This window comes from Ambystoma mexicanum, chromosome 1q, assembly GCF_040938575.1.
Source record: "Ambystoma mexicanum isolate Mex_15411 chromosome 1q, UKY_AmexF1_1, whole genome shotgun sequence".
NCBI classification, from domain to species: Eukaryota; Metazoa; Chordata; class Amphibia; order Caudata; family Ambystomatidae; genus Ambystoma; species Ambystoma mexicanum.
In genome coordinates, this window is record NC_090922.1 from 657,722,997 (window position 1) to 657,737,865 (window position 14,869).

Below are 14,869 nucleotides of genomic sequence, written 5' to 3' on the forward strand. Positions count from 1 at the left end.
TATAGTAAACATTATTTTTGTTAAAACTCCTAAATTTATTTCCAGCTCATAAACCGAAACAATGCCTATATTGTTAAAGAATATTTTTGGGATTGCTTTGTTGTTTTGATTTGTAAAGTATTATTTGGTGACTACATTAATTGCTTTTGGATTTCAAAAGGTTTATTTGGGGATTGCATTGCATTGCTTTTGGATCTCTACGAGGGTACATTTAGCCAAAAGGAAGCCAGATGTAATCCGTTGCTTTTGTATTTATTTAGGGATGGCACTGCTTTAGGATTTTTATAGGATTGTTTGGGGATTGCATTGTTTTGGGATTTTTGCTGGATTGTTTGGGGATTGGATTCTTTTTGGATTTTTAGTGGATTGTTTGGGGATTGGATTGTTTTTGGATTTTTAGTGGATTGTTTGGGGATTGGATTGTTTTTGGATTTTTAGTGGATTGTTTGGGGATTGGATTGTTTTTGGATTTTTAGTGGATTGTTTGGGGATTGGATTGTTTTTGGATTTTTAGTGGATTGTTTGGGGATTGGATTGTTTTTGGATTTTTAGTGGATTGTTTGGGGATTGGATTGTTTTTGGATTTTTAGTGGATTGTTTGGGGATTGGATTGTTTTTGGATTTTTAGTGGATTGGATTGCTTGGATTGTTTTGGGATTGCATTCCACTGAGGATTGCTAATTAACATATTTCAGGGTGCATGAAGCCAAAAAGAAGCCAAAAGCAATCCTCTCAGTACAATGGGAGTTTCTGGAGTTAAATAGGATTTAAAGAGGATTTAAATGTTTGGGAAAATCCAGTAGCAATCCACTTTCAATCCAGATTTTTTTGGTAGGGGAGCTCGGCATTGTAGCACAACGAATCCGAAGCTTTGTGCCGTCCTGTATTGCATGCACACCCAGTGTATTTGTAAGAGAGGTTGGAGGACATTACTAATGGCAGTGGTGGACAGTAAAGCTGAAGCGCAGATGACAAACAGCAGGAGCGCGAGGTACGGCTAAACGAGAGATGCATTGTTGCACTGTGCGAGGGCTGGTTCAGTTGCAGATATACGAGCGTTTGAAGTACTCTGCAGGCAGCAACAACGCACCGTGTTAGTGTGAATGCCTCCAAATGCTAAACAAAATACTGGGTTGCGAGTTCAGACGCCCTGCACGAACATTCGGTGTAAACCGAACACTTAGACGGCATAGCCCTACCAAAAAAATCTGGATTGAAAGTGGATTGCTACTGGATTTTCCCAAACATTTAAATCCTCTTTAAATCCTATTTAACTCCAGAAACTCCCATTGTACTGAGAGGATTGCTTTTGGCTTCTTTTTGGCTTCATGCACCCTGAAATATGTTAATTAGCAATCCTCAGTGGAATGCAATCCCAAAACAATCCAAGCAATCCAATCCACTAAAAATCCAAAAACAATCCAATCCCCAAACAATCCACTAAAAATCCAAAAACAATCCAATCCCCAAACAATCCACTAAAAATCCAAAAACAATCCAATCCCCAAACAATCCACTAAAAATCCAAAAACAATCCAATCCCCAAACAATCCACTAAAAATCCAAAAACAATCCAATCCCCAAACAATCCACTAAAAATCCAAAAACAATCCAATCCCCAAACAATCCACTAAAAATCCAAAAACAATCCAATCCCCAAACAATCCACTAAAAATCCAAAAAGAATCCAATCCCCAAACAATCCAGCAAAAATCCCAAAACAATGCAATCCCCAAACAATCCTATAAAAATCCTAAAGCAGTGCCATCCCTAAATAAATACAAAAGCAACGGATTACATCTGGCTTCCTTTTGGCTAAATGTACCCTCGTAGAGATCCAAAAGCAATGCAATGCAATCCCCAAATAAACCTTTTGAAATCCAAAAGCAATTAATGTAGTCACCAAATAATACTTTACAAATCAAAACAACAAAGCAATCCCAAAAATATTCTTTAACAATATAGGCATTGTTTCGGTTTATGAGCTGGAAATAAATTTAGGAGTTTTAACAAAAATAATGTTTACTATAATCCTGAAAAGAAATGCTTAAAAACACATTTGGTGCACCTTGTTGAATTGGGCTTTAAAAGCGTCACTGTGGCTTAATTGCTGCCCATTTCAGAGAGTTGCATTTTGAATTGCCTTTAGAACAATAGTGATGACTAATTAGGTCACAGTCATTTAGGTAAAATGGCCATGAAAGTCAAGACCATGTAATGGCATATAAACTATATTTAAAAAGAAGCGACACGTTTTTTTTTCCCCGACTATATTTATTAAAAAGAGGCAGAGGTTCAATCGGACACTGTGTACATAGCACAAAAACACAACTGTAGCAATCCCAAACACGGGTGCTTCACAATTTAAAAATAAAGGGTGAGAGGGGACCCAGAACCAGTCAGGTTCGGTCCAGCCCAGGGAGCAAGGGTGATAGGGGACACGGAACCAGTCCAGGGGTGTCACACGAGTATACAGGCCCAGCCTAGGGAGCAAGCGAGTCCGGTGGGGACCAGCCCAGGGAGCAAGGTTGAGAGGGGAAAGAGAACCAGTCCAGGGAGTCACACTAGTATCCAGGACGAGGCAAAAGAGCAAGGGAATGTGGAACTACACTTGTGTAGAAAAGACGAGGTTTGGCTCCTTCTTCATCCGGTAGTTCCCAATTTTGTGTTGGAGGGCTTTTCTGCACTCGGATGCAGAGAGTACTGGAAAGCCCATTTCCCTGGCTTTAACATGGATACATTCTGAAACGCAAAAAAGATTCGTGTAAAAAGTTTGAAAAGAGCAAGCAAAGTACTTTTTGGTTGACACATGGCTGTGAGAAATAAAGCATAGGCAATTTTCACTGTACACCCTCTAATGTGCTTTCGTAATTCGAATTACTACATTTCTCAAAGCTGTAAATCTGGTTGAAACCATGGCAATTCCTTAGAATTTAATATAGATTAGTGTCACTTCCCCAGGAAGTGGCTCTCCGTTTATCTTCTTTCCATAATTGGTATATTGTGAAGAAATTACCAATCTCGTGTTTCCCCCATGGACAGTGCATTGGTAAAGGAGCCATACAAGCAAAACAAATACACAGGGTTTGAAATTGAGCGGAGCTGGGGGCTATTTAGCCCTGTTTGTAGCCTTGAAGAGCCTGGTTAGCTTTACACCATGCTTACCAGGAGCTAAATTTGGCTCCCGGGCCAACTGATGCCGATATTATATACCTATGGGAATTTAACTATGTGCGTGCTTGCTTTTGTAACAATCTAAAAAAATAACATAGGACACCACTATGACATTTGAAGCTTAACGGGTCATAAGTAATGGACAAAGCAATATGTTTGCATGTGGGCATATAATGAGTGATGGACAATAACCGGTTAATACATGAGCCACAGTATTTGAGCTACCTTTTCCCACCCTCTGACACAGTCGTCTAGAAGCCCTATGGCTTCATAGGAATGTTGGGGAGGAGGGTTTGAGATTGGGGTGGAGACACAGAAGCCTACAACCGATAGTATTTGGATAGAGAAAAAGCATTTATTTATTTCATAAGGGCACAAACCAACTTTTGGTTAACTCCAATGGCACTTACCTCTGATGCAGTTGATGGACCAGGGTTGGGATTTGTATCGGGAAAACTTTTTCTGTGGCTCCTGTCCGCCTCCTCTATATCCACTGAACGGCCAGTTCCAAGCAGTGCTCAACTGCTACCTGCTGACAGGAATCCACTGTGTCCCAGTATGCTGAAATAATAGCACAAATATTAATATTACACATTTTAATACAGTACGCATTCTAATGACAATTACCAAGACCCGGAACCAGCGCAGGGAGCCAGATGGGTACCCAGACACAGCCCAGCAAGTAAGGAAGTTTGTTAGGAACCCACCCATGGAAGTGTCTCGGGCAGGTGCCAGTCTTACCTGAACTTCTGAAATGGTGAACACCTAGGCACACAAAGCCAGTAGGCGTTTGGTTATTTGCCGAAATATTGACTGCCCATGGTCATTTTAATCCCTATGGCCATTTACACCCAGATCCTGCCCCTCCCAAAATACCTCCTTATGGGAACTTTGAGCTCACTTTAATCAAGCCTTATCAGACTTTGCGCTTAAAGTGCCTGCGCTTAAAGTGCCTGCCTGTGATTTTCAAAGCAGTATTCTAAGAGTTAATTACTTAATTGGAGTTGTAAACCCACTACTGCTGTGATAAAAAAAATGTCTTAACCAGGTCTGCCTTCAGCCACAAAGCAGTTCAACGAAGCAACTGAACAAGTCTGGAAGTGTTAAGATGAAAAAAGTAGGATATACCCTAAAGTATGGGTGCATAACATAAGGCCCGCGGGCCAGTTGCGGCCAGCCATGCCGTTTTGTCCGGCCCGCCAGCAACAAAGACTTTCCTAATGGAGGGCGGCCGGCAAGCAGCATCGGCCCCCTCCATTAGGAAAGTCTTTGTTGTCTTCCGAGCGTGTGTGTTTGTTGGATCTTTGTGCTGCTTGTATGTTGAGATCCGGGGGTGGGGTGTGTGTCGGGTCTGCCTGAATGTTTGTTTTTGTGTGCAAGTCCAGTGTATGTTGAGATGCGGGGTTGGGGTGTGTGTCGGGTCTGACTGAATGCGTTTGTGTGCAAGTGCAGTGTGTGTCGAGATGCGGAGGGGGTGTGTGTGTCGGGTCTGACTGAATGTGTTTGTGTGCAAGTTCAGTGTATGTTGAGATGCAGCGGTGGGGTGTGTGTCGGGTCTGCCTGAATGTGTTTGTGTGCAAGTGCAGTGTGTGTTGAGATGCGGAGGGGGAGTGTGTGTCGCGACTGCCTGAATGTGCTTGCGAGTTTGTATGGTGAGTTGGGGGTCTGTATGCTTGTGAGTTTGTGTGCTGAGTTGGGGTGGGAGTTCGGGTCTGTATGGGTGCATAGTGTATTGGTGTATGCTTGTGGGTTTGTGTGCTGAGTTGGGGGGTGGGGGGGTTCGAGTCTGTATGGGTGCATAGTGTATTGGTGTATGCTTGTGAGTTTGTGTGCCGAGTTGGGGGGTGGGGAGTTCGGGTCTGTATGGGTGCATAGTGTATTGGTGTATGCTTGTGAGTTTGTGTGCCGAGTTGGGTGTGGGGGGGTTTGGGTCTGTATGAGTATGTATGCATGGTGCATGCTTGGTGGCATGGGGCATAGTGTTTGGTTGAGGGGTGGGTGTCATGCGGCATAGTGTTTGGTTGGGGGTGGGGGGGCCATGGGGCATAGTGTTTGGTTGAGGGGTGGGGGAGCCATGGGGCATAGTGTTTGGTTGAGCGCCATGGGGCATAGTGTTTGGTTGAGGGGTGGGGCCAAGCCTCCCGCCACGCCTGCTGCGCCTACCGCCCCGCCCACATTTACTTTTCAGCCCACTATAGCCATCATGTAAGGTACTTTTGGCCAACTGTCAAAATCAGTTGTGCACCCCTGCCCTAAAGAATAACCATTTTACTCAAATGTATGTTGCTTTATAACTACTTCTGCTGTTCAAATACAACATTGTGCTTTTGTCAGGCTGATCCAACAAACTGAGCCAGGATAATAATAATAATAATTTAGCATTTATATAGTGCTACGAACCCTCAGGTATCCGAGTGCTGCTTATTATTACCCACGGTGTGTGGTGCTCATTTATCGACCTCGGAAGGATAAAAGGCTGAGTTTGGGGCTGCCGGGATTCGAACCTGCGTCAGCAGGCTCTGCACAGATGTCAAAGCGACTGCGGTTTGATCAATCATCTCCACCAGCTTTTCAGAGGTGCTGGGCATTCAGTGGAATGGACCTGGTCGTGAAATGGCACCATCAATGTGCAACCGCATTCATGTGCCATCGTTCAGGCCATTTGCCAAAAAAAATTGCAAAGACGAAAGCAAACCAGCCATTGCTAAGTGCTGAAGACAGACATGTTTACATTCCAGTGGTTGCGAATGTGCATGTTCCATGCCACAGGGGGGGGTCTTGCAACAGCCGATTAAGGAAAGCAGAAGGCAATATTTCTAAGGCATCTGGCAAGGGAGAGGCAGCCATGAATGTAGAGCATCAACAGGGAAGGGAAAGATGATTCAAGGGGAGATGGACCACCACGGCGCCTGCCCATTTTGCCCCATTTATCTATGGGGGCGCACTCCCAACACCCACAATTACTTAATTTTCCCCTACCCCAAACCCCATAACAAAAATGCAGCAAAAAAACCTGGCAAAACGGCCTTTCACCAAATGCAGTGAAACAGCTGTGACCAACTACACCCAGATGATGGCACACGATGTAGAGCTAATGTGTACTGTGTGAAACGCCTCAGGTTATCCTTGTGGCTATCTTTCCAAACCACCCCCCCCCCCCAACTTATTGTCCCATTCAAGTGCAGGCTCCCAAGTTAGACCTGGGGAAAAAGGGGCTACATATGCACGAACTTTCTTAATCTGTATGAATTTCTTAGAGGACAGCCAAATGCGGGTAAATTGAAAGGGATGTGGTCGTTTTGAATACAGTCGTGGCCTCAGTGAGCTTTCAAAATGCACAGTTGGGTCAACATATTCATTAAATTAGCCCCCCCCCCCCCCCCATCGAACCCCACAGATGCTGCTCTAACTGCACAGCTTCCAAAGTAGGATTTACGACTGTAGGCTCCTTTTCTTTGAGGTGCCACCCATGCGTCATGTCCTATACATTGGCCCCTCCCGAAAACTCAGCTGGTTTTGTGATAAAGTGCAGTTGTGCCAGTAAATCAATTGCAGTAGGTCTAGGCGCGCCCACTGCACCCCTTCCCTCCCACACTGCCTATGATACACATACACCCAATCCCAGCTCCGAGTACAATTGCAGCTGCATGGTACGTTGATGTGTTTTGGACTGAAACTCCCAAAAGCCATAGCTGGCATATATGACGCTGGATCATTGAAGTCGTATGAAAACAATGGAGCACAATGTTGCAGACACGTGTGTATATTATATGTTCTCCTGTAAAGCTCTAGCCTGCTTGAATATCACTTGTAAAGCAGGTTAGAGCTGCGCCGTGTGAAAGTAATGAAATGTGCCAGCAGCCTGTTATCCAGGGAAGGAAAACATCCCGGTGTCCTGCAGATAAACGCACTGTGCCGGCCTTTAGCAGGAGAACATATGATATACACCAAGGGTCTGCAACAGTGCTCCCTGCTTGGAGGCTCACGGAGAAATGGCGTCGCTGGTCCAAGGAGGCGGATGGGGGCGCTGGACGTGGGGAGCGCGCACTACAAAGGCAGAGTCTGCCTCATAAATCAACACAACCTGTGTGGCTCCCGAGAGACACACTCCTCACTATGCAAAAGGCTCACTCTGAAATAAAGCCTAAAACGTGTACATCAGCTCCTTACCCAATGATTCTGGCTTTGTTTATCGATCCCAGCAGCATGATCCACGCTCGAATCTCGTCCGCCATTGCTCAGCTGGTGTCCAGTGTTCCCAGGTGGAAGGAAAAAACGCGCTGCATCGCCGTACGAAAAAAGCCCAAAACAAGCTGACCCACCCAAATTAACCGAAAAAAGCAAGCGCACATGTAAACGCCATGAGTGGGTTTCAAAAGTAAGAAACAGCACAATTCAGAAACATAGAGAAAACACACATATACTAAGTTAAAATAAAAAGTAGTGTTAGTGGCTTGTTTTTACTGAGAAAGAAGTCAGTAAAAAAATCCCCAAAACTCCTGCAGCCCAAGACAAACAAATCGTTGCTTGGAAAAAATCCCCCAAATCCAAAATAAATGGAAAAAAAATCTGAAGCTTGAAAACTTTTAAATAAAGACACAATTCTCTCAGGTGTCACTTTGAACATTTCTCAAAACTGCCATTTTCTAATTTCTGAGCATTTCTCAAAACTCTGCCATTTCTGACTTACAAAAGTGTCTTTATGCTTTCAGTAAATCAGAAAAGTGGTACAGCCATCTGGGAAATGTGCAGCTTACATAGGAAAGACTTGCACAATAGATGTTAACGATACCTCACAGGCACCGTATTTTAACTCCTTTTCGCGCTCTGCAAGGAGAATCCCCAGGCAGTGCCTGTCCTGCACTCCTCAGAGGCACTATGGCCATTGTCAGGCCATATTAGGGACACTGGAAGCTTTGATGTCTGTACCCCCACATTCTTAATGTCACAGAATACGGTGCTTTTAGGAAAAGTGTTGTTCCACCAAGGAACAATACTTTTCCAATTTTACATGGACTTCAGAATTGGGCCCATGTTTCGGTAAAGTGAAAAGCAGTTTACATTTTAAAAATGGAGCACCTGCAGCCCAGCAGGTCTGCCAAGGCAACCTGACCCGAGATGAAAGCTACATGGAGACAGCCCAGTGAGGGAACTGCAAAGCCCTCCACCAATGGTCCCATGCCCTGACCTGCACGATTTCATATGAAGAGAGCCATGTCTACATTGCCAGGATGCTGCCAGGCCTGGACTGGCCTACAGGGCAATGCCTATATATTTTTTTATTTGTATTCCGGGATTTGTAGCGCCATTACAACGGCAAGACTACAAGTCCCAGAATGCAAACATAAAATTAGGACAGTTACACGTTTTCAACGATCTGTGTGTCCCGGATACGCATTTTTATTACACAGTGCTGTGTGTGTGTGTGTGTGTGTGTATATATATATATATATATATATATATATATTCATTCAATAAAAAACATTGTTAAGGGTACGTTATGGTTAATTTCCTATGGGTTTAGCAACTTAACCATAACTACATGGCCGCTACAGCAGGCCATGATATATATATATATATATATATATATATATATATATATATATATATATATATTGTGGTCGTACGCCATTTCAGGAAATCAGCCCATCAAACAACAGCAAGTTCGTTCACTTATCCAGTATATATATAATTTGATGTACAGGGTACAAATGGGGACAATGGTTATATGTTGCACAAGCGAAAACAGTAAGACTGGCTGTGTATGCATTTCAAATAGTGTTTTAATAGTCATAGTGCTGAACGTATTTAGAAGCTGCCATTTGCTGGACACATGAGTATGGTGTGCACGAACTGAAATAGTAACAAGTATTATTTTTTTTACAATTGTGTTCCTTTCGTATGCAGGCTATATTGAATCTGAACAAATATCAGGAAATATTTTACTTCATGAAACGTTTTGTTTTACATGTTCAATACATCTTGGATGTTTCCCGGTGCAGCACCCAGTACCAGGGGCGCCAACTTGTGGTTATCCCGGGGACAGCCGGCAGCGAAAAAAGCCCAATTTTAAGAATAGTTTGCGATACATAAACATGTTTCATGGTGATGCTCTTGTAGTAATCGGCAAGTCATCCCAGAATTATCCCCAAATCATCAGGGCTTAACATGCTCTTCAAGTAATCAGCAGGTCATCCCAGAATCATCTGGGGCAAACCTGTTGATGCTCTTGACGTAATCGGCAAGTCATCCTAAAATCATCAGGAACAAAGAGTTTTCTAAAATAGGGATGATGTTGGCATCATCAGCAAGTCATCCTAAACCCATCCCCAATTCATCACCCACCATTCTGAGACATTTGCTGATGACTTTAACAGCGTGATGACTTCTGATGATGTGGGAATGACTTCTAATGTAGTTTGATGATCATCGGATGACTCCAGGATGGTCTCTTAAGTCATCCTTTTAGACCTGGGTTTCTCGACCATGCACGTGCTGCCTGCCTGCTCTGAGCCACTGTCCTTTGATCCAACAGGCAGTGACACCCAGTACCCCATCTGACCCTTCTACAGGGTCATTGATTCTGGCAATTTCAGTACTGTGGTCAATGGCCGCAACATTTTGCAATGTGTTTTTACAATACATGCACGGTTTCTTCAAAGATCCAGCTCCGGTCACTGTGGTACCAAACTGTTTAGTGTTCAACCCTCAGGCGCAGCGTTTAGATGGTTTTAATGGCGCGCTGAACAGTTTGAAGTGAATAAGTAACGCATGACACAGGATAAGCTTCGCGTTCAAAGACAGCAGTGAGATTGAACTGCCATTCTCTTTTGCCCAGTAGACAGATGTTTACAGTTGTGCCCTGCCCTGGAAATGGGAGAAGGAGACATACGGGGAACCGGCTGTGCCATAAATCCCCAGTTCATAGTTGTGCTGGGCTAGATGGCGAGTGCGCCTGCTTGTGTTGACGGGTGAACTTTGTTTCTCGATCAGCACACTGCTCCGGGGCTCACCTCCTGAATTCCTCTCTAACCCTCCCTCAGCAGTCCCTCGGGCCACAGAATAAGTCCGTCAGAGCCTCCTTCCTTTCCAGCATGACTTTGAAATAAGATTATTTTTTTCCCGCATCTCCCCTCCATGCCCCTCGATATTCGTGGAGTGCGCAGTGCTCCAGATTGTGTCCAGATACACATCCACATAAATAAAGGTGCCCTAAACGTGTGCACACTTACCTCTGGTATGGTATTTATCTCGTTTTTCGTGCCCACAAGGAGCACGGCCACCATCGTATCTTCTTCTTCCGCCGCCATTGCTGCCCACGCTGCCAGGCCCGAGAAAAAAAAGCCAAATGACCCTGCAAAAGAAGCCCAAAACAAGCCGACTCCCAACTAAATAAGCAGGAAAGAGCACTCATTTAAAACGCTGTGGTAAGGTGTCAAAATTAAGACATTTAACAGAATACCATAACTATACATAGAACAGAGTGTATACCCAGCAAATTTAACCCCACTCTCCTCAGAAACTCTTTTTTAAAACACATTTTGTTATGAACAGCACAGTTAAATTGCATTCTCTTTATTAGTCAAACAATGACTAAATGTAGGTGACCATATTATTACCACAAAATACATTTTGTTGTGTGTCTAATCACATTTGCAAACCCCATGGAGCTTAAATACAAAAGAGGTAGCAGGCACACCTCTCTAGAATAAACATGGCATAATAACCTGTTCAATGGTTTTTACCCACTTGAGAGTCCGCAGCCATCACTTTTTGCTCACTGTACTTTTCACAAAGGAGGAATAACCATTTGCATATCAGTCTTTGTCCCGCCCACAAGGACACTACAGCACCAAAATGCCAGGCAAACCTCCTTTGAACAAGAGTACCAACAGCAACCCCATACACGTGTTTCAGCCTTGTTGGGTCCCATCAGTGAGGTGGAGCTGTGCCTCTCTGAGCACAGTGAGCAAGGGGTCCACGTCTGTGTTCTCCCAGGTAATGGAGGATGACCAACCCCAAGTTCCTTGAAAAAATACAAAAAAGGTAGCAGGCACTCCTCTCTAGAATGAACATGGCATGATAACCTGTTCAGTGGTTTTTACTTGGAGATTGGGCTTATATTACTTCTGGTACTTGTAGCTTTCCAGTGAAAATGGGGAGGAGGATGGGTTGGGGCAACAAAAATTGTGTTTTTTTTCTTTTTCGTGTTACACATATTTCTATAAGAAAATGTTTGTCAGCGTGGTTTATCATGTGATTTGCATACTTTTTAAGCCATCTCCATCAAAACCCAGACATGTCCACAAGCTGTAGCTGGGAAGATATGTGGTTAAGTACTTTAATTGCAAGACTGGACTCCAATCCTGATTTCACCACTTCCCTAAAGTGTCTTATCATGGGAAAATCATTTTGATCTTGCTGCCCCCAGTCTAGTATACCTTGAAATTCTGAGACGATAATAGTCTCCAGAGGCACAGTAAGTGTGTAATATACATTTAACAGTTGAGACACTGCAAATAGGCCCGTCAGCGATTTTGCAGTTTTACCAGTGCAATTTAGGGGAGAAGACAAGGGAGAACAGACAGAGGATCTTCAGGCACATTGCATTTGCATCGTGCAAGTGCAATGGGAAAATCGGCAGCTATTAACCCATGGCTGTATTTCTTCCTCTCCATTATGATGTATGCACCCCACAGGTGCCTCAGACTGTTTTGCATTGTAAGCAAAGGGTCCCCCAACCATCATGTTGAATTAGGCCCCCATACCTCTTCGGCCAGGCCTGACTATAAGACTGGCCTACATTGTACATCCAGTTTGGACATGTTTTCTCACTGTGATATGGCATTTTTAAAGCTAAACCCAAAAGGAGTGTTTTCTTAGGTGGGGAGACTAGAGCTAGGAGATCCCAGCGGAGCTCGGGCCAGCACAAGCCTCACCTAGGACTCTGGCCTAACCCCCCATCGTGGCCCAGTGCCTGCCAGAAGCAAGTGCCGGCCACTAGCCCCACCTGGTAATCATATTATTTCTTTTCTGCTTCTTTTCTGCTTGGTTTACTTACATCTGCATAAGAAATGTAAATTATTTAAGAGTACCATACATAGTATTTATTGTTTGGGGTAGAGACAGTAGGCTATTCAGGCATGGTTTGCTGCCAATGATCCAAATGTCACAAGGCATAGCCGGAATGTTGTTATCTTTCTCCCTTGTTCTCTCCTGCCCCCTTTATTTTGTCTTGAGGTGCCTTGAAACACCATTTTATGTGTAGGGGACTTACAAAGTATCCAATAAATAAAAGAAACAAATAAAATAGTAATTGCGGGTGCATTCTTTTTTTTCAAACGTAACAGAACAGATATACAGCCAGGGGTGGTAAACAGAGGAGCACAGAGGAGGGGTACAGCTGTACCGGGTGGCAGGCAGGAGACAGTCAGCCACCATCCAGCGAGTCAGGTGGCGCGATGGGAGATGGGATGGCCGAGGTGTTAGCATTCCTTCTACCCATTGCTGCAAATTGATACACCCTGAATGATAGCGACTGGGCATTATTTACTGGAGAAATTAGTTAAGTGCAGTTTGACATTATTTTTCCAACATTTAAATGAAGTAAAAATGTGTGCCTATGTTACTGGATTGTTTTTACAGAGATACAAGTTGGAAAAAATCAAAAATAAATCTTCCAATGTAGCCTTGCTTGCAAAAGAATCCAAAATAAATGCAGTAAAAATGTGTAGTGTTGCTGGATTGGTTCTATTGAGAAACAAGATGAAAAAAATACAAAATAAATCCTGTAGAAATGCCTGCCTGCCAATTAGTGTTAGTGGATTGTTTTTACTGAGAAACAAGTCAGTAAAACTCCAAAATAAATCCTTTAGAAATGCCTGCCTGCCAATTAGTGTTAGTGGATTGTTTTTACTGAGAAACAAGTCAGTAAAACTCCAAAATAAATCCTTTAGAAATGCCTGCCTGCCAATTAGTGTTAGTGGATTATTTTTACTGAGAAACAAGTCAGTAAAACTCCAAAATAAATCCTTTAGAAATGCCTGCCTGCCAATTAGTGTTAGTGGATTGTTCTTACTGAGAAACAAGTCAGTAAAACTCCAAAATAAATCCTTTAGAAATGCTTGCCTGCCAATTAGTGTTAGTGGATTGTTTTTACTGAGAAACAAGTCAGTAAAACTCCAAAATAAATCCTCCTACCCAAGGCAAATAAATCCTTGCTTGAAAAAATCCCCAAAAAATCCAAAATAAATCCAAAAAAAATCTGCAGCTTGAAAACAAGCCAGAAGCAATCCCAAAACAATCCAAAAAGTGGATTTCTTTTTTACTAGGGTAGCAGAGTTTGTGCATGCTGGCCAGGGGACACAAAGAAATACAGCTGGAACAGAATACACAGTGGCAACAGTGCTAAAATGGGACGCATAGCTGATTCTGCGGTCCATGGCACTGACACAGAGAGGTTAATAGGAGTAAGAGAACTCTCGTGTGACTCCACCAGGCGCTGCAAATGGATTGAGAGTGCAGGACATCAGGAGAGCAATGTGGATAGCGGAGGCACACATGGGTCACTGCATAACCTAGGGACAATACCCAGCCGTTAAGTGAGGCGGACAAGGCCCTGGATGGGAAACTCTACCTCAGCCAGCAGTGAAATTGACGAGGTATTCGGACGAGCGGACCCGAACTGTAGGGATACTGGGCAGAAACACAACACCGGTCACCACACGAAAAAGACATCCGAAGTCATGCAGGGAGAGACACTGGGGAGTAAGTTTGCAGACTGACACTCCCAGACTCAACAACTCAGTTGCAATGGTGGAAAGCAGGAGGGAGACCCTCTCCTAAATAAGAGCCCCTGCACATACAGGGGTGGGGGGTAGGTGGGAGGCACCTGTGGACACCCAGAATCACAACTGAAAGTTGGGTGGAGCATAATACCATAAGGCCCCCCAGCACAGAACATGTGTGACAGCCCCACAACCTCACAGGAGGGGTCTCGGGACGAGGGTGACAGTACATCACTGAGAAGTGGGCACAACAATAAGGCACCGAGGGGTATCTGGCAGACTCACAGACATTGAGGAAGCGGCTGGTGGCATTGCATCCCGGCTGGTACTAGGACACAAATAGGTGGTGCAGTGGCCTAGAAGTACCCGCTAAGTGAAACACAACCCAGATTGTCAAGCGGACTCATTGGTTGGCCAACAAAGCCCTGACCGGACAGTGGAAGAGAACCAGAGAAGAGACACCATAACCGTATGCTGAGGGGGCTAGTGTGGGGGCAGGGAATATGGCAGCTAAAAATAACAAAGTCAAGGGAAAACTACCAACGATGGACATCTTCACCAAACGGGCACAGTCACCGGATGAACCCGCACCCGTAATAGGAGCCACTCAAGACAAGATCGCCCCGACCCAGGATGATCATCATATCCTTGAGGCCATAGCAGAATTGAAGACCTTGTGGGGGAAGTAAAATCGACACGGCCATGGCAGAGTTGAAAGCTGCACTTGAAACCAAAATTGATGCGGTCAGTGTGGATGTGAACCTTCTAAGACAAGATGTAAGGTCGTTAGCGCAACGCACAAGTGGCCTGGAAAGGAAAGTACAAACTAACTCGGAGATCAGCACAGCCAATGCCAAGGAGGTGCTTATATTGCAGCAACAGGTGCGAAACCTGGAAAACCGAGCAGA

At 44.2% G+C, this 14,869-nt stretch overlaps 1 protein-coding gene and 1 long non-coding RNA gene across 4 annotated transcripts in view; one reads left to right on the top strand and one right to left on the bottom strand.

Annotated features, from left to right (window-relative positions):
• VAMP4 (vesicle associated membrane protein 4) overlaps window positions 1-14,869 on the top strand; it is a 436,264-nt gene that overhangs the window by 218,321 nt on the left and 203,074 nt on the right. The gene's annotated exons all lie outside the window — the stretch shown is intronic.
• Window positions 2,254-7,495, bottom strand: LOC138534740 (uncharacterized). The gene is made up of 3 exons (XR_011284880.1): window positions 7,345-7,495; window positions 3,585-3,735; window positions 2,254-2,742 (listed from the first exon to the last, which is right to left on the bottom strand). It is a non-coding gene; the product is annotated as an uncharacterized lncRNA (long non-coding RNA).